Source organism: Dendrobates tinctorius, unplaced genomic scaffold (genome assembly GCF_039654945.1).
Source record: "Dendrobates tinctorius isolate UK_male_01 unplaced genomic scaffold, ASM3965494v1 ptg000043l, whole genome shotgun sequence".
NCBI classification, from domain to species: domain Eukaryota; kingdom Metazoa; phylum Chordata; class Amphibia; order Anura; family Dendrobatidae; genus Dendrobates; species Dendrobates tinctorius.
In genome coordinates, this window is record NW_027361711.1 from 29,037,217 (window position 1) to 29,058,458 (window position 21,242).

A 21,242-nucleotide genomic window follows, 5' to 3' on the forward strand; every position below is an offset into this window, starting at 1 on the left:
AAGGAACGTATGTGGAGTGAAAGAGTGAGTGGACGTGAGTGGAGGTGAAAGGTGAGAGGAGTGTGTGTTGAGGCGGTGTGGTGTGTTGAGGGTTAACGTGCGTGTGTGTGTGGTGACGTCACCGGTTACAACTGGACGGAAGTTGTTACAACCGGAAGCTGGTTAGGGCATTTATTATTATAGATGATGAGGAAGAAGCCGTCTGTTGTTGGCGGTGATGGCGTGTAGAGGCTTCTTCAGCCAATGTAATAGATTTAGAGTTAGGGGATTCGTGTGTGAGACGACGGCGTTTATAAGCCTTAATCTTGTCAAGTCGATGCTGTTTTTCCTCAGGAGTCTCATTAGCACGGCGTTGTTTTTGTCGTAGTGCTAAAGCTGCTTTCCTTTCACTGGCATTGGCATACTGTGCATCGGTATTGAATGGTGGTATTGATAGGGCAGAAACAGATTGCTGATTAGTTATGTCAGTGAACGGCATATCGGATGAAGTGTAGCAGTAAATTGTTCCACATGCTGATGTGGAAGCATCCTGTTGTGAGTCTAATAATAATGATGAGGAAGAGGCCGTCTGTTGTCGGCGGTGACGGCGTGCAGAGGCTTCTTCAGCCAATCTTATGGATTTAGAGTTAGGGGATTCGTGTGTGAGGCGACGGCGTTTATAAGCCTTAATCTTCTCAAGGCGATGGTGTTTTTCCTCAGGAGTCTCATTAGCACGGCGTTGTTTTTGTCGTAGTGCTAAAGCTGCTTTCCTTTCACTGGCATTGGCATACTTTTTGTTATGACTCATGTTGGCACAGGTAAAGGAGTCTATTTGGCAGTTATCTGGCAGTGAAGAAGGCGTCCTGGAGTATTGTAGAGTAAACAGATACTAATTGACCCTGTAATTGCCCAGCAGTAGTTATGAAGTGGTAGTGGCAAATTAGCCCTGTAGTTAGACACCGGCAGAGGAGCAAGGCAGCAGTAGTTATGGCGGTAGAGGCAAATTGGCCCTGTAATTAGACACCGGCAGAGGAGCAAGGCAGCAGTAGTTATGGCGGTAGAGGCAAATTGGCCCTGTAATTAGACACAGGCAGTGAACAGTCAGAGGAGCAAGGCAGCAGTACTTATGGCGGTAGAGGCAAATTGGCCCTGTAATTAGACACCAGCAGAGGAGCAATGCAGCAGTAGTTATGGCGGTAGAGGCAAATTGATCCTGTAATTAGACACCGGCAGAGGAGCAAGGCAGCAGTAGTTATGGCGGTAGAGGCAAATTGGCCCTGTAAATTAGACACCGGCAGAGGAGCAAGGCAGCAGTAGTTATGGCGGTAGAGGCAAATTGGTCCTGTAATTAGACACCGGCAGAGGAGCAAAGCAGCAGTAGTTATAGCGGTATAGGCAAATTGGTCCTGTAATTAGACACCGGCAGTAAACAGGCATAGGACCAAGGCAGCAGTAGTTATGGTGGTACAGGCAATGCCAAGCATCCGCACAGCAAGTCGGCGTGAGGTAAATGACGCAATTTCACGAATGCAAGATGGCGTCGGCGGACGACGTTAACACCTCTTGCCATGTTAACCCTCAACACACCACACCGCTTCAACACACACTCCTCTCACCTTTCACCTCCACTCACTCTTTCACTCCACATACGTTCCTTTCTCTCACTCCGTTTCTCATACTCACACCGTCATCGTCGCTGCCCCGACATCTTCCTCCGCCGCCGCGATCCTGGATCCAGACGTTCTCCAGGCCGCCGACATGTTCTTGCGGGACGCCATCTTGGATTTCGTGAAATCCCGCGATATTCAAGATAGCGTCGCTGCAACAACATGTCGCTGGCGTGGACGACATCGGGATCCAAAAAGATGGCGTCGGCGAAATCTCGCGAGATTACGCCGACGCCATTTTGGATCCCGAAGTCGCCCACGCCAGTGACATATTCTTGCGGGACGCCATCTTGGATGTCGTGAAGTCCCGCGATATTCAAGATGGCGTCGCCGCAACAACATGTCGCTGGCGTGGGCGACATCGGGATCCAAAATGGCGTCGGCGTAATTTCGCGAGATTTCGCAGACGCCATCTTTTTGGATCCCGATGTCGTCCACGCCAGCGACATATTGTTGCGGCGATGCCATCTTGAATCTCGCGGGATTTCACGACATCCAAGATGGCGTCCCGCAAGAACATGTCGGCGGCCTGGAGAACGTCTGGATCCTGGATCGCGGCGGCGGAGGAAGATGTCGGGGCAGCGACGATGACGGTGTGAGTATGAGAAATGGAGTGAGAGAAAGGAACGTATGTGGAGTGAAAGAGTGAGTGGACATGAGTGGAGGTGAAAGGTGAGAGGAGTGTGTGTTGAGGCGGTGTGGTGTGTTGAGGGTTAATATGTGCGTGTGTGTGTGGTGACGTCACCGGTTACAACTGGACGGAAGTTGTTACAACCGGAAGCTGGTTAGGGCATTTATTATTATAGATGCTGCATTTGACTGCGTATATCGGCAAAGACTCACCAATGCAAGTCAAAGTGTGTGAGACAAAAAAATAAAAAAAATTGGAGAGCACACAGACCATGTGCATGGCATTCATTTTTTTTCTCAGATCAAGTCAAAAAGCAAAAAGATCTTTAATCATCACCTGACAGGAAGCCATGCTAAAGGGAAGTGTTTAAAAAAGGAACTAATCACATAACTAATTGGCAGCCACATCCATGCCTTAACGGAGCGCAGGAGATGGTCCAGAGCCATCAATGTTGAGATGCTCTTTGTCCTTGTGCAGGAGAGATCCAAGCTGTAGGATACCAGGGATTTGTTGACAGGACCAAGTGGAACGTATCCTGGATATAAATTTGTTGCCTGCTCTACCCAACTTATGATGACAGCTGTCGTGAGGTTCAATTAGGAATTAGTAAGTCTGACTTTTTATTTTAAATCATGTCGTGTCTCTAGTATGGTCTTTTTATTTTTGTTTTTCACATGTCTAAAACAGCAGAATGAGACATGAATTCAAATGCAATACATGCGCTCTGTGATGTTGAAAATTTACCAGCATGCTTATTTTTTGTGTGCAGTTTTGAATATTTCTTTACTGTGCAGCTTTCTGCAACTTTTTTTTAACATGTTTAGCCTCTAATAAAAGTCTTATAAATGTCACAACTATGTGTGTGTGTAGTGAAACCTCCACCAGGGGGAGCTGGTGAGGGAAGAGGGGTTATACACTAAGAGCAGCAACCCTGAGCAACAGCACAGGTGCCACAGGTAACAAGAGAGAATAGTCAGACGAACCGAGTCAGAAACTAACAGGAGCAGACGTACCAGAAGGAGCAGCAATACACGTAGTCAAAATACCAAAGCCAAGAGTCAGAAAGCCAGAACATGAGCACGGGGTCCAAATCGTGAGACGAAATACGTGGTCGGGGTACAAGCCAGGGAGTCAGATGCCAGAGAGGGAACGTAACAGCAGAGACGAATACCAAGAGACGGGGTCAGAAATCAGTCCGGGTCATACACGTGAATATCAGTCAAAGGCAGGAGGATCACCAGGGTACAAGGGTCAGCGGCTCTAAACTGCAAGCTTGAGCTATCACTAACACTGGTCAGCAGGCTGTGAGGGATTTAAATAGCCCAGCTAGCTCCATAACGAGGCTGAGGAGATTAACCCCCGCATGACCAGTCCGGAGTGAAGACAGCAGAAGATAAACTCCGGACTGGACTATGACAGTACCCCCCTCTCAATGGGGGGCCACTGGACCCCCAGGCTTCCCTGGATGACGAGCGTGAAAGGCCCGGACCAACTGATCCGCATGGACCGAAAGCGCCGGCACCCATGACCGATCCTCAGGGCCGTATCCTTTCCAATGGACCAAGTACTGAAGTGAACGACGGAGCATACGAGAATCCACCACCTGTTCCACCTCGTACTCGGTCTGCCCATCTACCATAACAGGCGGCGGGTGCAAGGGAGACTCGTCAGAGGAAGGCACCGAGGGCTTCAGAAGCGCTTTGTGGAACACATTAGGAATCCGTAATGACGGAGGCAACCGCAGGCGAAAGACCACAGGATTAATCACCTCTAAAATCTCATACGGACCAATAAACTTGGGACCCAACTTAGCAGAGGGAATTCTCAGCCTTATGTTTTTGGTGGATAACCATACCTTATCCCCCACCTGATAAGCCGGCCCCACCAAGCGTCGTTTATCTGCAAAAAACTTATATTTGCCCTGAGCCTGCCCAATGTTTCTCTGAACTTCCCTCCAAACCTCCTCCAACCGCAAAAAGGCTGAATCAGCCCCTGGACACTCCGAATCTAGTCTGGAGAATTCACCAAAATGAGGGTGAAACCCGTAGTTGCAGAAGAAAGGAGAAGTACCAGTAGACTGATTGACATGATTATTGAAGGTGAATTCCGCCATAGGTATCATAGAGCACCAATCATCCTGTCTGGATGTGACAAGACACCGCAGGATCTGCTCTAAAGACTGATTGGTCCTTTCAGTCTGACCATTGGTCTCGGGATGGTAGGCCAATGAAAAGGTCAGACTGATGCCCAGCCTTTTACAAAAAGCTCTCCAGAATTTTGACACGAATTGCACCCCTCTATCAGACACCACACTGACAGGCACACCATGCAACCGAATCACATGCTCAATGAACAGCCCAGATAGAGTCTCAGCATTAGGAAAGCCCGAAAAGGGTACAAAATGTGCTTGTTTGCTGAACCTATCCACAACTACCCAGATCACGGTTTTACCATTAGAGGGTGGGAGATCGGTGATAAAATCCATGGACAGGTGAGTCCACGGTCTATCCGGAATTGGCAGTGGCACCAATTCCCCGGCCGGCCGGTTGTGGGAGGCTTTAGCGCGGGCACAAGTTTCACAGGAGGACACAAAACCAGTGACGTCAGAAGTCAACGAGGGCCACCAGAACAGCCTATTGATGGCTTTACGAGTGGCCGAGATTCCTGGATGCCCACTCAGAGCTGAGTCGTGGAACTCCCGAAGCACTCTTAACCGATACTGGACAGGCACAAAGAGCTTATTTTCAGGTATGGACGGGGGAGCAAGAGATTGGGCCTCACGAATCTCCTGCTCCAATCTCTGGGACACCAAAGCCACCACCACCCCTGGCTGAAGAATGGAGGAAGGAGGCTCCGGAGGCGATACCGGATCTAGGCTGCGAGACAAGACATCCGCCTTCACATTCTTGGAACCTGGTCTGAAAGTGATGGAAAACTGAAATTGGGAAGAAAAAAGTGACCACCTTGCCTGTCTCGGAGTCAGACGTTTGGCGGATTCGATGTAAGACAGATTCTTGTGATCTGTAATGACAGTGATACGATGGACAGCCCCCTCCAAAAAATGCATCCATTCTTCAAAAGACAATTTAATGGCCAACAACTCTCGGTTACCCACATCATAATTCCTTTCAGCAGAGGAAAATTTTTTAGAAAAGAAGGCACAGGGTCTTAAGTTAGTTAATGTGATGGGCCCCTGGGACAACACAGCCCCCACTCCCACCTCAGAGGCATCCACTTCTACAATGAACGGTTTAGACAAGTCAGGTTGCACCAGTACCGGAGCAGTCATGAAATGTTCTTTTAACAAAGAAAACGCCGCCACAGCTGGAGCTGACCAGTTTTTAAGATCCGCTCCCTTTTGGGTGAGATCAGTGAGGGGTTTGACCACTTGAGAGAACCCCTTGATGAATTTTCTATAATAATTGGCGAAACCCAGAAATCACTGAAGACCCTTGAGATCTCTGGGTTGCACCCAATCCACAATGGCCTGTACCTTCCTAGGGTCCATACGAAACCCCTCAGCGGACAGGATGACCCCTAGAAAGGACACTTCTTGAGTAAAAAATGAACACTTCTCCAATTTGGCAAAGAGTGAGTTCTCCCTGAGCCTCTGGAGAACCACATGAAGATGACCCATATGACTTTATCTATCAGAAGAATATATAATTATATCGTCAAGATAAACAACTACAAAACGTCCAATAAAATCAGAAAAAACATGGTTAATGAAATTCTGGAATACCGCTGGTGCGGTAGTCAAACCGAAGGGCATAACCAAATTTTCAAACAGACCCTCAGAGGTGAGAAACGCAGTTTTCCATTCATCCCCCTCCCGCATACGGATGAGATTGTATGCTCCCCTGAGGTCCAACTTAGAGAACCACCTGGCCCCCGACAATTGATTGTACAAATCAGGTATCAGTGGGAGAGGGTAGGCGTTTCTTATGGTTATTTTATTCAGTTCTCGAAAATCGAGGCATGGGCGTAAACCACCATCCTTCTTTTTTACAAAAAAGAACCCCGCTGCCACGGGAGAGACAGATGGCCGTATATGCCCTTTACGGAGGCTTTCAGAGATATACTCCTTCATAGCAGCCCGCTCAGGGCCGGAGAGATTGTACAGCCGGGCTTTGGGCAATTTGGCACCGGGAACAAGATCCACGGCACAATCGAATGGGCGGTGTGGTGGTAGAACCTCAGCCTCCTTTTCGGAGAACACATCCTTAAAACCCTTTAGGTACTCCGGAATACCCTCCAGGTTGACGGATGACATAGACACAGTAGCAAGACAATTTTCAGAACACCCAGGTCCCCATTTAACAATATCCCGGGACCCCCAGTCAATAACTGGGTTATGCCATTGCAACCAGGGAAACCCTAACACCAGGCCAGCAGGGAGGTTATCCAAAATAAAGCATGACATGCGCTCCTGGTGTAGGGCCCCCACCCTGAAGGTAAATTCTTTAGAACTGAAATGGAGACCATCCTTAGTGAGTGGTGTAGAATCAATAGCCACAATTTTTAAGGGAGTCCCCAACCTAACTGTCCCTAATCTACAGCGAGCCACCAGCTTAGAGTCAATCAGGTTCAGGGATGACCCACAGTCTACAAAAGCCGAAGTATGGAAAAAGCCGTTCTCAACACCAAGTTCCACCTTTAGCAGTACTCTTGAAAAGGAAGAAAAAGGTACCTGAGAGTCTGGGTGACCTCCACGATTATCACCCAGACTCAGCCGCTTGTTAGTCGGAGGACAGGAGGGGCTGTCTTTTTTCCAATGTCCGGGATCTCCGCAGTAAAAACACAATTTTCCATCACGTCGCCGTCTCCTCTCTTTCTCCTGGGGGTTGGTGGCTCCCACCTCCATAGGTTCAGATGGAAGCAAAACATCAGGGTTAGCAGGGAAAAACGGAACCCCTCGCTGAGTAACACCTCTCTCCCGCAGTCTCCGATCCATACGGATAGCCTGACTCATAGTCTCCTCCAATGAACTGGGAGGTGGATGGAGAGCCAGAGCGTCCTTCAAGCAATCCGACAGTCCCTTCCTGAACAAACATCTCAGTGCAGAGTCGTCCCAGGACACCTCAGTGGACCATCGACGGAATTCGGAGCTGTACCATTCGGCTGAGTGCTTCCCTTGCCCCAGACCCAAAATAGTGTCCTCTGCCACCCTAACACGGTCCGGTTCATCATAGATAAGTCCTAGGGCCTCAAAGAACCTATCTACCGACATCCGTTCAGGGGCAGTAGGGGGCAACGAAAAAGCCCAGGATTAGGGACCCTCCCTAAGTAAGGAGATAACAATCCCCACCCGCTGAGTCTCATCCCCAGACGATCGGGGTCTAAGAGAAAACCATAATTTACAACTCTCCTTGAATATATGAAATTTATCTTTTTCGCCAGAAAATGTGTCAGGAAGTTTAACTGAGGGTTCAGGAGAGTGCAAAATAACATCTATAGAGTCACCTGGTGGACAAACAATATGAGAGGTGTTTCCCTGCATGGTCTTAATAGTCTCAGTCAGTTCTTTCTGTAAGAGGGTCTGAGACATGACAAGGGACTGATGATTCACAGAAAAGTCCTGCGCCATCTGCGTCAAACTGGACACTTGATCTGCCAAGTTATGCAGCAGATCCATGGCCAAAGAAAAAAAAATGCAAAATCCCGTTTAAATGTGAGGTTAGTGATAATGTAGTGAAACCTCCACCAGGGGGAGCTGGTGAGGGAAGAGAGGTTATACACTAAGAGCAGCAACCCTGAGCAACAGCACAGGTGCCACAGGTAACAAGAGAGAATAGTCAGACGAACCGAGTCAGAAACTAACAGGAGCAGACGTACCAGAAGGAGCAGCAATACACGTAGTCAAAATACTAAAGCCAAGAGTCAGAAAGCCAGAACATGAGCACGGGGTCCAAATCGTGAGACGAAATACGTGGTCGGGGTACAAGCCAGGGAGTCAGATGCCAGAGAGGGAACGTAACAGCAGAGACGAATACCAAGAGACGGGGTCAGAAATCAGTCCGGGTCATACACATGAATATCAGTCAAAGGCAGGAGGATCACCAGGGTACAAGGGTCAGCGGCTCTAAACTGCAAGCTTGAGCTATCACTAACACTGGTCAGCAGGCTGTGAGGGATTTAAATAGCCCAGCTAGCTCCATTATGAGGCTGAGGAGATTAACCCCCGCATGACCAGTCCAGAGTGAAGACAGCAGAAGATAAACTCCGGACTGGACCATGACAGTGTGTGCTCTCAATGTTACCACAAAGGACAGGGGATGAGGCATTTTGCGCCAGGTGTGGTACTTGCAGGTACGCAGGATGCAGTGACGAGTCGCGAGACGATTTGGTGCTTTCTATAATATCGTTTATAGAACTAGAGGGAACTTTCCTCAGTCACGGCCGGATCAAGCAAATTGGGTAACAAGGGTTGCCCTCGCAGGGGCTCTATACAATCAAACACCAACAGTGTAGAACACGACTACGTCCGGCAATAGCCGGTCACTATAGGGCCGCGGTATGGCCGACTACAGGTCCTTAATTACATTGTCAACTTAGCCGTCCAGACATCCCTCGGCGTTCGGGATGGTGGTCTTTCGGCGTAGCAGTCACTGGGCCGAGTTGCTGAGGCGTTGACGAAGTCTTTGCGTGCTCTGATGACATGGGAGCCCCACAGGCCCCGGCAGAGTCCTTGGACGGTTGGGCCGCAGCCCCCGGACTGGGGCAAGCGGCAGCGGTGTGGGTTGGCGAAGGGCAGGCCACCTGCGCAGCTAACGGCTGTGGCGGGGGATCCGCGGCAAGCAGAGGCTCGGCCCCTGCTGTGGACCAGAGCAGGACAGTGGTGGCCGCTGACGGCAATGTACTTGCCGCGGCCACTGGTGAGAGCAGGGCGGCTGCGGGTGGCGGGGAACAGGCTGCAGCCGCGGGCTGGAGCAAGGCGGCAGCGGCCGCGGGCGACCGCAGGTAGGCCACAGCCGCGGCCTGAGGTGAGGCGGCAGCGGCCGCGGGTTGAACTGGGGCCGCGGGCTGGAGCGGGGCAGCAAGTCTCGGATGATCATCTTGGCCCGTACCTCTGGAGTCCTCAGTGAGCGTCTTCACTGGCACTGGTAAGTCGCTCCCACGGTCTCCTGCTGCCTCTGGCCCGGTCTGCTGACTCATCATCCTGGAAATTCCCCGCCCCTTTATACTGGTCCCTCCCCCAGCCCATCTGTCTGTCACAACGGTCCATCCCTGAACTCTGTCCCCCGGGAATAGTTTCCCCCGGAACCTAGATGACGGCTCCCTTGGTTCCGGCCCAGACACTCGACAGGGGCCATTCCTCCTACACTCCCTCGCCAGTCCTCGGGCGATGGTTTTCGTAGACTCGGGTTAGTTTTTTGGGATGACAGTCCTTGTCGCAATACGAACTGGTCCTGTTCGTAACATTCAGGGGGTTTGCCAGCTGTTGACCCCTCAGAGATTCGAAGCTCGGGTGTAGTGGAGTCTTCTGGGGTGGTGGAGGGTGGTTGAATAGTTGGTTCTGGTGGGATTCCCGGGTCTACTGTAGTGCCACTACTGGGGTGACCCGTAGATGCGACAGAGAAGTCCTCTTCGTCATCCAGGTCCCATACCGTGGGCGGAGAGTCGGGGACCTGAGGGGTCGTTTCGAGCCGCGGGGGATCAGTAGACATACAAGGCCGTAACATGTTTTGGTGCACAACCCGAGTGAGATACACGTTGTTTCCTTCAGACTGTATTTTGTACACAGACCCGTCGGGGCTTATCCGGCGCAACACTCGGTACGGGTTCACCTCCCACCATGGTTCTAACTTGTTTTGGGGATGTTGATCAAGTACGAGTACCCGATCCCCAGTCTGAAAGTCAATGGGTGGGGGCAGTGCTCCCCCCGGGTGTTCTAGGTCCTGGAGCTTTGTATGGATGATTCGGTGGAGGGTCTGCAGCCGGTGCCGGTGGTTTCGGACCCACGAGGATACCCTGGTCCAGGGTTGGGGTTCCTCCAGGTTCAATTCCACTTCCGTAATCCCCTTGCCTTCCCGTCCGAACAGCAGTGAGTAGGGGGTGTAACCAGTCACTCGATGCACCCGATTGTTATATACCCACCCCAGTTCAGGGACATATTCAGGCCAGCTGGTCTTGCGGTCGCTCTCCAGGGTGCGCAGATTTTGGATTAGTGTACGATTGAATCGCTCACAGGCTCCATTTCCCTGCGGATGGTACGGCGTAGTCCGAGATTTATCGACACCGTAAAGATAATGTAGCTCTTCCATGACTTTTCCCAAGAAGCACGCTCCTTGGTCCGAATGTATTCATTGCGGACAGCAGTACACTTGGATAAAGTTTTTACAAATTGCATAGGCGGCCGACTCCGCTGTTTGGTCTCGGGTGGGGGTGACCACGGCGAACTTGGTGAAATGGTCCACCATAACGATACAATGTTCATACCTCTGATAGGCAGGACCTATGGTCAGATAGTCCACCATAAGAAGCTCCAGAGGGGCTGATGTTTCAATAGTCTGCATCGGGGCTTGTTGCGCAGTGGGTTTAGCGAGCTCGCACGGGCGGCAGGTTCGGCAAACTTCTTCTACAGCAGCGTGCAAGCGTGGGTGGTACACTATCTGCTGCAACCATTGTAAAGTCTTTTGAGCACCAAAATGGGCCCCCTTCTCACGGGATTCCCGTTACAGTTGGTTGAGGTGTGCTCCAAGCACGATCACCTGCCATATCGTAGCTGACGTGGTTCGTGACATGGCTTTTCGATATAAAAGTCCCTTTTTGATGATTAGCTTTTCCCACTGATGCAACATCAGCAACATATCTTGGGTCAAAGTCTGTCTCTGCGAGCCCGTGGGCAATCTACCGGTGGCCACTAGTGTTGAGCATTCCGATACTGCAAATATCGGGTATCGGCCGATATTCGCTGTATCGGAATTCCGATACCGAGTACCGATATTTTTACAATATCGAATACCGGAAGCAGAAGTTCCCATAATGCAATGAGCCAGTTGTGTTAGCCATGTTAACTAATGGCATGGCTGTGATTGGCTGCTGAAATGATGTCATCATGATGCGCGGTCTGTGCGGGCCTGCCGGGGGTCTGTGCGGGCCTGCCAGGGGTCTGTGTGCGGGCCTTCCGGGGGTCTGTGCGGGCCTGCCGGGGGTCTGTGCGGGATGCCAGGGGTCTGTACGGGCCTGCCGGGGGTCTGTGCGGGATGCCGGGGGTCTGTACGGGCCTGCCGGGGGTCTGTGCGGGATGCCGGGGGTCTGTACGCACCTGCCGGGGGTCTGTGCGGGCTGCCGGGGCTCTGTGCGGGCCTGCCGGGGGTATGTACGGGCCTGCCGGGGGTCTGTGCGGGCTGCCGGGGGTCTGTGCGGATCAGCCGGGGGTTGTGTGTGTGTGCAGGCATCGTCCAGTGGGACTGCAAGTCCCATTGGGCTATGCCTGCTACAATGACAGTGATTGACACATTAGCTAATGATGGGACAGTAGTAGTCCCATCATCCAACTAATGTGTTGAATGTAAAAAAACAACATACATACTACATAATACATACATACTACATACATACTACATATATACAACATTCATACTACATACATACTTCATATATACTACATTCATACAACATACATACATACTACATAGATACTACATATATACTACATTCATGCAGCATACATACATGCTACATATATACTACATTCATACAACATACATACATACATACTACATACTACATACAGTGGGGAAAAAAGTATTTAGTCAGTCAGCAATAGTGCAAGTTCCACCACTTAAAAAGATGAGAGGCGTCTGTAATTTACATCATAGGTAGACCTCAACTATGGGAGACAAACTGAGAAAAAAAAATCCAGAAAATCACATTGTCTGTTTTTTTTTCATTTTATTTGCATATTATGGTGGAAAATAAGTATTTGGTCAGAAACAAGCAATCAAGATTTCTGGCTCTCACAGACCTGTAACTTCTTCTTTAAGAGTCTCCTCTTTCCTCCACTCATTACCTGTAGTAATGGCACCTGTTTAAACTTGTTATCAGTATAAAAAGACACCTGTGCACACCCTCAAACAGTCTGACTCCAAACTTCACTATGGTGAAGACCAAAGAGCTGTCAAAGGACACCAGAAACAAAATTGTAGCCCTGCACCAGGCTGGGAAGACTGAATCTGCAATAGCCAACCAGCTTGGAGTGAAGAAATCAACTGTGGGAGCAATAATTAGAAAATGGAAGACATACAAGACCACTGATAATCTCCCTCGATCTGGTGCTCCACGCAAAATCCCACCCCGTGGGGTCAGAATGATCACAAGAACGGTGAGCAAAAATCCCAGAACCACGCGGGGGGACCTAGTGAATGAACTGCAGAGAGCTGGGACCAATGTAACAAGGCCTACCATAAGTAACACACTACGCCACCATGGACTCAGATTCTGCAGTGCCAGACGTGTCCCACTGCTTAAGCCTGTACATGTCCGGGCCCGTCTGAAGTTTGCTAGAGAGCATTTGGATGATCCAGAGGAGATTTGGGAGAATGTCCTATGGTCTGATGAAACCAAACTGGAACTGTTTGGTAGAAACACAACTTGTCGTGTTTGGAGGAAAAAGAATACTGAGTTGCATCCATCAAACACCATACCTACTGTAAAGCATGGTGGTGGAAACATCATGCTTTGGGGCTGTTTCTCTGCAAAGGGGCCAGGACGACTGATCCGGGTACATGAAAGAATGAATGGGGCCATGTATCGTGAGATTTTGAGTGCAAACCTCCTTCCATCAGCAAGGGCATTGAAGATGAAACGTGGCTGGGTCTTTCAACATGACAATGATCCAAAGCACACCGCCAGGGCAACGAAGGAGTGGCTTCGTAAGAAGCATTTCAAGGTCCTGGAGTGGCCTAGCCAGTCTCCAGATCTCAACCCTATAGAAAACCTTTGGAGGGAGTTGAAAGTCCGTGTTGCCAAGCGAAAAGCCAAAAACATCACTGCTCTAGAGGAGATCTGCATGGAGGAATGGGCCAACATACCAACAACAGTGTGTGGCAACCTTGTGAAGACTTACAGAAAACGTTTGACCTCTGTCATTGCCAACAAAGGATATATCACAAAGTATTGAGATGAAATTTTGTTTCTGACCAAATACTTATTTTCAACCATAATATGCAAATAAAATGAAAAAAAAAACAGACAATGTGATTTTCTGGATTTTTTTTTCTCAGTTTGTCTCCCATAGTTGAGGTCTACCTATGATGTAAATTACAGACGCCTCTCATCTTTTTAAGTGGTGGAACTTGCACTATTGCTGACTGACTAAATACTTTTTTTCCCCACTGTACATACTACATATATACTACATTCATACAACATACATACATACTACATAATACATACATACTACATATATGCTACATTCAAATAGCATACATACATACTACATACTACATACATACTACATATATACTACATTCATACAGCATACATACATACATTCTACATACAACATACATACTACATACATACTACATACAATACATTCATACATTCAGACAATACATACATATAGACATACAGTACATGTAACATAGAGTACATACTCACCATCACTTGTCACTTTGATCCCCGAAGCCAGTGTCATCTCACTGTAAAAAATATTAAAATAACAAACAACCAATATACTCCCTGATCCGCAGAAATCCTCGAGTGTCCCACGACGATCTCCTGAAGTGTATCACTGAGAGGTTACTATAGTTCACTGGTCTCACTTTATGGCAAAAGCTGCGTGGGAACTTTCTCACACAGCAATGCCAAAAGTGAGACTAGGGACTATTTTTTACAGTGGTGGAGGAATACAGTGAGGAAGAATACCTACCTCCCGTCATTGTATTCCTGGGGCCCCTAGAGAGCGGTCGCATCAGCTGATGCTGCTGTTCTCCACGGGAGATCGTCGTGGGACACTCGACGCTGCTCTAGGGCCCCCAGTTTGGCATTCTCCAAATGGGCTAACGGGTTATTATCGCACTACTACCTCGGAGCCCGCCAGGTACTCTGCAAATCGCTCCGTCATTGCCCACACTACCGCGAGGAGCTCGAGCTTAAAGGAGCTGTAATTGTCCGGGTGGCGTTCTGAGTTGTGCAGCGACCGGCTACCATAGGTGATCACTTTCTCCTGGCCGTCCTGCACCTGTGACAACACAGCTCCTAGTCCCTGGAGGCTCCCTTCGGTATGCAGGATGGACGGTTGCAAGAAATCCGCATATGCCATTACCGGGGCGTCTCGAAACGCATCTTCTTGCGGTTGCTGCCACTGGATCTTCCGCCCATGCGCCCCGGCGGAAGCCCTCTTCAGCATGTCTTGCAGGGCTCGGCGTGCAAAATTCTTCACGAACCGACGGTAGTAGCCGACCAACCCCAAGAAGGCCCGCACGTCTTTCACCGTCTCGGGGGTAGGCCACCCCTGGACGGCAGTGACCTTTTCCAGGGTTGGTCGGATGCCCTCCGCCGAGATGGTATGCCCCAGGTATTTGATCTGGGTGCGGAGCAGGTGGCATTTCTGGGGCTTTACCTTTACCCGTACTTCTGCAGCCAGCCAAGCACCTGCCCCAACCGCCTCAGGTGGTCCTCGAATGTGGCGGAATAGATGATAATATCGTCCAGGTATATCAATGTGGCTTCAAAGTTGAGGTCTCCCAGACACCGCTCCATCAACCACTGAAAGGTTCCTGGGGCGTTGGCCAGCCCAAATGGCATCTGATTGAACTTGAGCAGTCCCATGGGAAGGATAAATGCCGTCTTGGCTCTGTCTTCCTCCGACATCGGCACCTGCCAGTACCCACTGGCCAGTTCTAGAGTTGAAAAGTACGTCGCATTCCCCAAGGAGGACAGAGACTCTTCTATGCAGGGCAGTGGATACGAATCCTTGATGGTGCAGGCGCTCAACTTCCGATAATCCACGCAGAAATGCAGAGTGCCATCTTTTTTCCGAACCAGGACAATAGGGGCCGCCCAAAGGCTCTGGCTTTCTCGTATGACCCCTTTCTGGAGCATTTGGGCTAATAGAGTTTTCACTTCCTGGTATAGCTGCGGTGGTATTTGCCGCTATCGCTCCCGAATGGGGGCCGCTCCTGCCGTGGGGATCCCATGCGTGATGGCTGTGGTACATCCGAAGTCGTCCTCGTGGCTGGCGAATACATTGTAAAATTGTCCAAAATGTGTCTCTATCTGGAGAAGCTGGGCTGGTGCTAGGTCGGAAAGTTCGGCCCGCATTCTCTCCAGGATGGCTCGACCTTTCTCTTGGGCCGAGGATGCGGCAGTCTGTTGGGTCCGTACCATTACTGCCCAGGGATCTTCGGGCTGCACTCTCAACTGGACCGCGGGGTCCGGCAGCATCTCCTCCAATGGCCTTACTAGTTTGGCCATTTCGGCCAGGGGCTTCAGGGCGATATGTTGATCTTCCAGGTTGACACAATGCACCAGGACGGTCCCTTCCTGCACTGTGGCCAGGGAGCGGGCCACCAGGATGCCAGGGTGCCACCTACACCTCCACGCCCTCCAGTGGCATCGGGGCGCGGATTGGCAGAGCTACCACCGTCTGCCCTGGAGGAAGCACGAGCGGGGGGCCGCCAGCGAGATGACCTTGCCCAGCGCCTCACCCTCCTGACACTCCTGGAGCACTCACACCTCCTGCACCAACCGCTGGAAGACCTGCCCCTGGGCCATGCAAGAACCCCACTGACTTAGGGTCTCCTACGTGGAATCGTTGAGGAGTAGATTGCCGAACTCCCGCAGTATGTTCATGCCCAAGATGATCGAATGACGTTAGTCTCTCCTTGGGTTAGGACCACTCCCTTGCTGCCGAGGGATTTACCACACAATGTCATCTGAAGCCACACCACTCCGGCGACAGGTACCGGCAGTTGGTTTGCGGCCACTAGTCGTATCATGGGCCCCCACTGGGGCCTTGCCGCCTCCGGGAAATGCTGCCGGAAGTAAGCTGCCGGCATGGTCGTTACCTGCGACCCCGTATCCACTAGACACCGCACAGCATGACCCTCGACTTCGTCCCATACTATTGGGCACCTAGCGACCAGTTCTTCGGGACTTCCACCACTCCTTGCTGTGGCTTCCGGCTCCAATCGGCGTCCCGCATGCCCGGAGCCTTCTAGTTTAATGTCCGCCGGGGTGGGTATTTCCCACACCATGGACACTCCCATGCGAAGTGGCCCAGTTCTCAACACTCATAACACAGGGGCGGTGAGGCTCGGCCACCCCGGGTATTGCGAGGCCCCCAGGGCCCGGAATTGTAGCCAGGTCTGCCGGGTGCGGGCTCCGTTCTCTTCTTCACTTCAGCCAGCTCACCCCGGATACTCTTGAGTTCTTGTCTCATTTCCTCAATCCATTGAGGTTCTTCGACAACACTTACGGAAGACTCCATGCTCCGGGCCTTCCGCACAGGAGCCGTCACCCCCTGCTCTTGCTTTCGTACCCGGGCCTGACCCCCCACTATGGAGAAGGCTATACGTGGGTTCACTCGGACCTGTTCCCGCAATGCCTGCTTGATAAGTGGGTCCCGCAGTCCAGTCACTAGCAGGTCACGCAGGGTAATGTCGATGGGCCCTACCCCTATTCCGTCCTTCCTTTCTATGGCGGTGTTTAGCGCCTGGAGGGCATTCATATATTGGGTGATGGTCTCCCCCTCCCACTGCATCCGACTGAACAACCAGGTTCTCAACTCTCCCACGTTTGTTGGATCCCCGTGGGTCTCTTCCAGGATCTGCAAGACCCTTGCGAAGGTGTTGAGACGTCCCGGGGGTATCAACATTACCGACTTCCGGGCTTCCCCATCTAGCGCCATAAGGGCCACCTCAGCCTCTAAATCGGTGGTCATAGGGTGCATACGGAAAAGGCCCCGCATACATTCTGTCCAGCTCCACAACAGTGTATCGGAGCCAGAAAACCGGGGCAAGTTACTTAGCATAGCCCCCAGGGAGATGCTGGAGTGGGGGCCCTCATCATCAGCGCCCGCGGCCCCACTCTGATCAGGCGCACCACCGTCTGCGCTCGGAGACTGCATCCTGCCGACTACGCCAAATGTGATACTTGCAGGTACGCAGGATGCAGTGACGAGTCGCGAGACGATTTGGTGCTTTCTATAATAACGTTTATAGGACTAGAGGGAACTTTCCTCAGTCACGGCCTGATCAAACAAAAGGGGTACCAAGGGTTGCCCTCGCAGGGGCTCTATACAATCAAACACCAATGGCGTAGGACACGACTACGTCCGGCAATAGCCGGTCACTATAGGGCCGCGGTATGGCCGACTACGGGTCCTTAATTATATAGTCAACTTAGCCATCCATACGTCCCTCGACGTTTGGGAAGGTGGTCTTTCGGCGTAGCAGTCGCTGGGCCCAGTTGCCGAGGCGTTGACGAAGTCTTTGCGCGCTCCAGCACTCTGATGATACGGGAGCCTCACAGGCCCCGGCGAAGTCCTTGGATGGATGGGCCGCAGCCCCCAGACTGGGGCAAGCGGCAGCGATGTGGGGTGGCGAAGGGCAGGCCACCTGCGCAGCTAACGGCTGCGGCGGGGGATCCGTGTCAAGCAGAGGCTCGGCCCCTGCTGCGGACCGGAGCAGGACAGTGGTGGCTGCCGACGGCACTGTACTTGCCGCGGCCACTGGTGAGAGCAGGGCGGCTGCGGGTGGTGGGGAACGGCCGCAGCCGCGGGCTGGAGCGAGGCGACAGCGGCTGCGGGCGACCGTGGGTAAGCCGCAGCCGTGGGCTGAGGTGAGGAGGCAGCGGCCGCGGGTTGAACTGGGACCGCAGTGGCCACGGGCTGGAGCGGGGCAGCAAGTGTCGGATCATCGTCTTTGTGCCGTTCCTCTGGAGTCCTCAGTGAGCTTTTTCCCTGGCACTGGTAAGTCGCTCTAGCTTTCAGTTGCTCCCACGGTCTCCTGCTGCCTCTGTCCCGGTCTACTAACTCATCATCCCGGGAATTCCCCGCCCCTTTATACTGGTCCCTCCCCAGCCCATCTGTCTGTCACAACGGACCGTCCCTGAACTCTGTCCCCCGGGAATAGTTTCCCCTGGAACCTAGATGACGGCTCCCTTGGTTCCGGCCCGGACACTCGACGGGGGCCATTCCTCCCACATAGGTACCTGCATTAAAGGCCACTATCATCCACCTCCTTGACTTGGCTTTCCCACCCAACAATCCTCAAAAGGCCATTGAAATTCTTCAGGATCTCACTCAGAATGGGAAACATGCCACCACAACCACAAAGTGTTCACACCTCTCTAACAACAGCACCACCATCCCATGGTAATCCTGCAGTCCATCACTTCAGGCCCCCCACTAAAGGATGGCACCAAGGGCAGCACACACAGCTCTACCATGCTGGACCAATGGACCAATCCCACATTCAACACCCCCATCATGACTAATCAAGTGTGGCAAGTGAAACAGGTCCTTTTGCACAATCCCAGCCATTCCCATACCATTACATTTATAACCCTTTCCCCTCCTCATCCTCCTATATGCCTGAATCTTACCCACCAAGCCAGCCAAACCCTTCAAACAGGTCCCCCTCCAGATTCCCAGACACATATTTAAATTTATAATTTCTTTATGATTTCTTTTGTTTTGTGAAAATAACAAAACATAAAGCAAGTGAACATGTGCGCCTTTCTCTTTTTCTTTGTAAAAAAGCATATATATTTTATATTAAAAAAAAACAACTTTTCTTTGGAATCATGTTTTTTTTAATTACTATAAATCCACTCACACATTACTAATAAATACATAACAAATATCAATTTGCTTACAAACATAAAAGTACATTCACAATACCTTAGTCAACAGAAATGGGCTGCCAGGGTATAGGACCCTCTGGCGAAACAAAATAATTAGAAAATATGTTCTTTGAGATCAGATGGCTCATTGTAGCCTCTCTGTACCAGGGTGGTATCATCAACATTATAGTGGGCTGAACCACCCACAGCATCCATTGCAATTGGTGTATTATAGATTCTTGTAAAATTATGTAAAATGATACACTTCTGGATGATGTCATTCACATTATCAGGGTTTAATTGGAGTGTAGATAATAAAACCCTCCATTTTACGTTTAATATCTCGAAGGCGCATTCCACTAATCGCCTTGCTCTAGTGAGGCGGTAATTGAAGATTCGCAGCTTTGCATTAAAGCACGACGGGAAAAAGGCCACATGACATGGTGGCTCAGCTGAAAAGCTTATCACCAACTATATCATAAGGAGTAGGTGTTTCTCCTGATCCCGGCAGCATCCGTGAAAAAGGGACCTCAAGTTGGCTATTCCTAAGCCGCTGGCCCATTAAGGAAAAACTAAAGGTCCGTAAACCCCAGTTCTTCCATGAGCCCCAATATCTTCTTTTCTAAACAGGTACAGTGGAGGAAATAAGTATTTGATCCCTTGCTGATTTGTTAGTTTGCCCAATGACAAAGACATTTTAATTTTAAGGGTAGGTTAATTTTAACATTGAGAGATAGAAGATCAAAAATAAAATCCAGAAAATCACATTGTATGAATTATATAAATTTATTTGCATTTTGCAGTGAGAAATAAGTATTTGATCCCCTACCAACCATTAAGAGTTCTGGCTCCTACAGACCAGTTAGACACTCCTAATCAACTCATTACCTGCATTAAAGACAGCTGTCTTACATAGTCACCTTTATAAAAACCTCTAATCAGTCTTCTCCTTGTTTGAGATGAAAATTTAGAGGGACGGCCAGGTCTTGGTAAATTTGCAGTGGTATGATACTCCTTCCATTTCAATATGATCGCTTGCACAGTGCTCCTTGGGATGTTTAACATTTTGGCAATCATTTTGTATCCAAATCCAGCTTTAAATTTCTCCACAACAGTATCACGGACCTGCCTGTTGTGTTCCTTGGTCTTCATGATGCTCTCTGTGCATCAAACAGAACCCTGAGACTATCACAGAGCAGGTGCATTTATATGGAGACTTGATTATACACATGTGGATTATATTTATCATCATTAGTCATTTAGGACAACATTGGATCATTCAGAGATCCACAATGAACTTCTGGAGTGAGTTTGCTGCACTGAAAGTAAAGGGGCCGAATAATATCGCACGCCCTACTTTTCAGTTTTTGAATTTCCACAAAAATTAAAAATAACCAATAAATTTCATTCAACGTCACAATTGTGTCCCACTTGTTGTTGATTCTTCACCAAAAATTTGCATTTGGTATCTTTATGTTTGATGCATGATATGTGGGAAAAGGTTGAAAATTTCCAGGCAGCCGAATACTTTCACAAGGCACTGTAATAAGTGATAATTATGCCTTCCTCCACCTCCCCTGTTCCTAAGTCCATTATATGTCCCCCTTCGTCCCATCCCAATCCCCAACACCCTTCATTGTCCTCCCCCCGCATCCCATTATTGTCCTCTTCACCACCTCCATCATTGCCTTCTCCCCACCAGTATCATTGCTTTCTCCCCTGCCACCCCATCATTGCCCATTCCACCACCTCCATCATTTCCTCCTCCCCCACCACCCCCATCATTGTCCCCCCCCACCACTCCCATCATTGCCCATTCCACTACCTCCATCATTTCCTCCTCCCCCACCACCCCATTATTGCTCTTTCCACCACTACCATCATTGCATTCTATTCTCCCCCACCACATCCATCATTATTGCTTTTTCCCCTCCACCCCATCATTGCCCTTTCCACCACCTCCATCATTGCCCTTTCCACTAACTCCATCATTGTCTTCTCCTCCATCACCCCATCATTGCCTCCTTCCCCATCACTCTCACCATTGTCTTTTCCACTACCACCATTATTCCCTTCTCCCCATCTCCATCATTGCCTTCTCCTCCACCTCCATCATTGCCCTTTCCACCACTCCCATCATTTCCTCCTCCCCCACCATCTCTTTCATT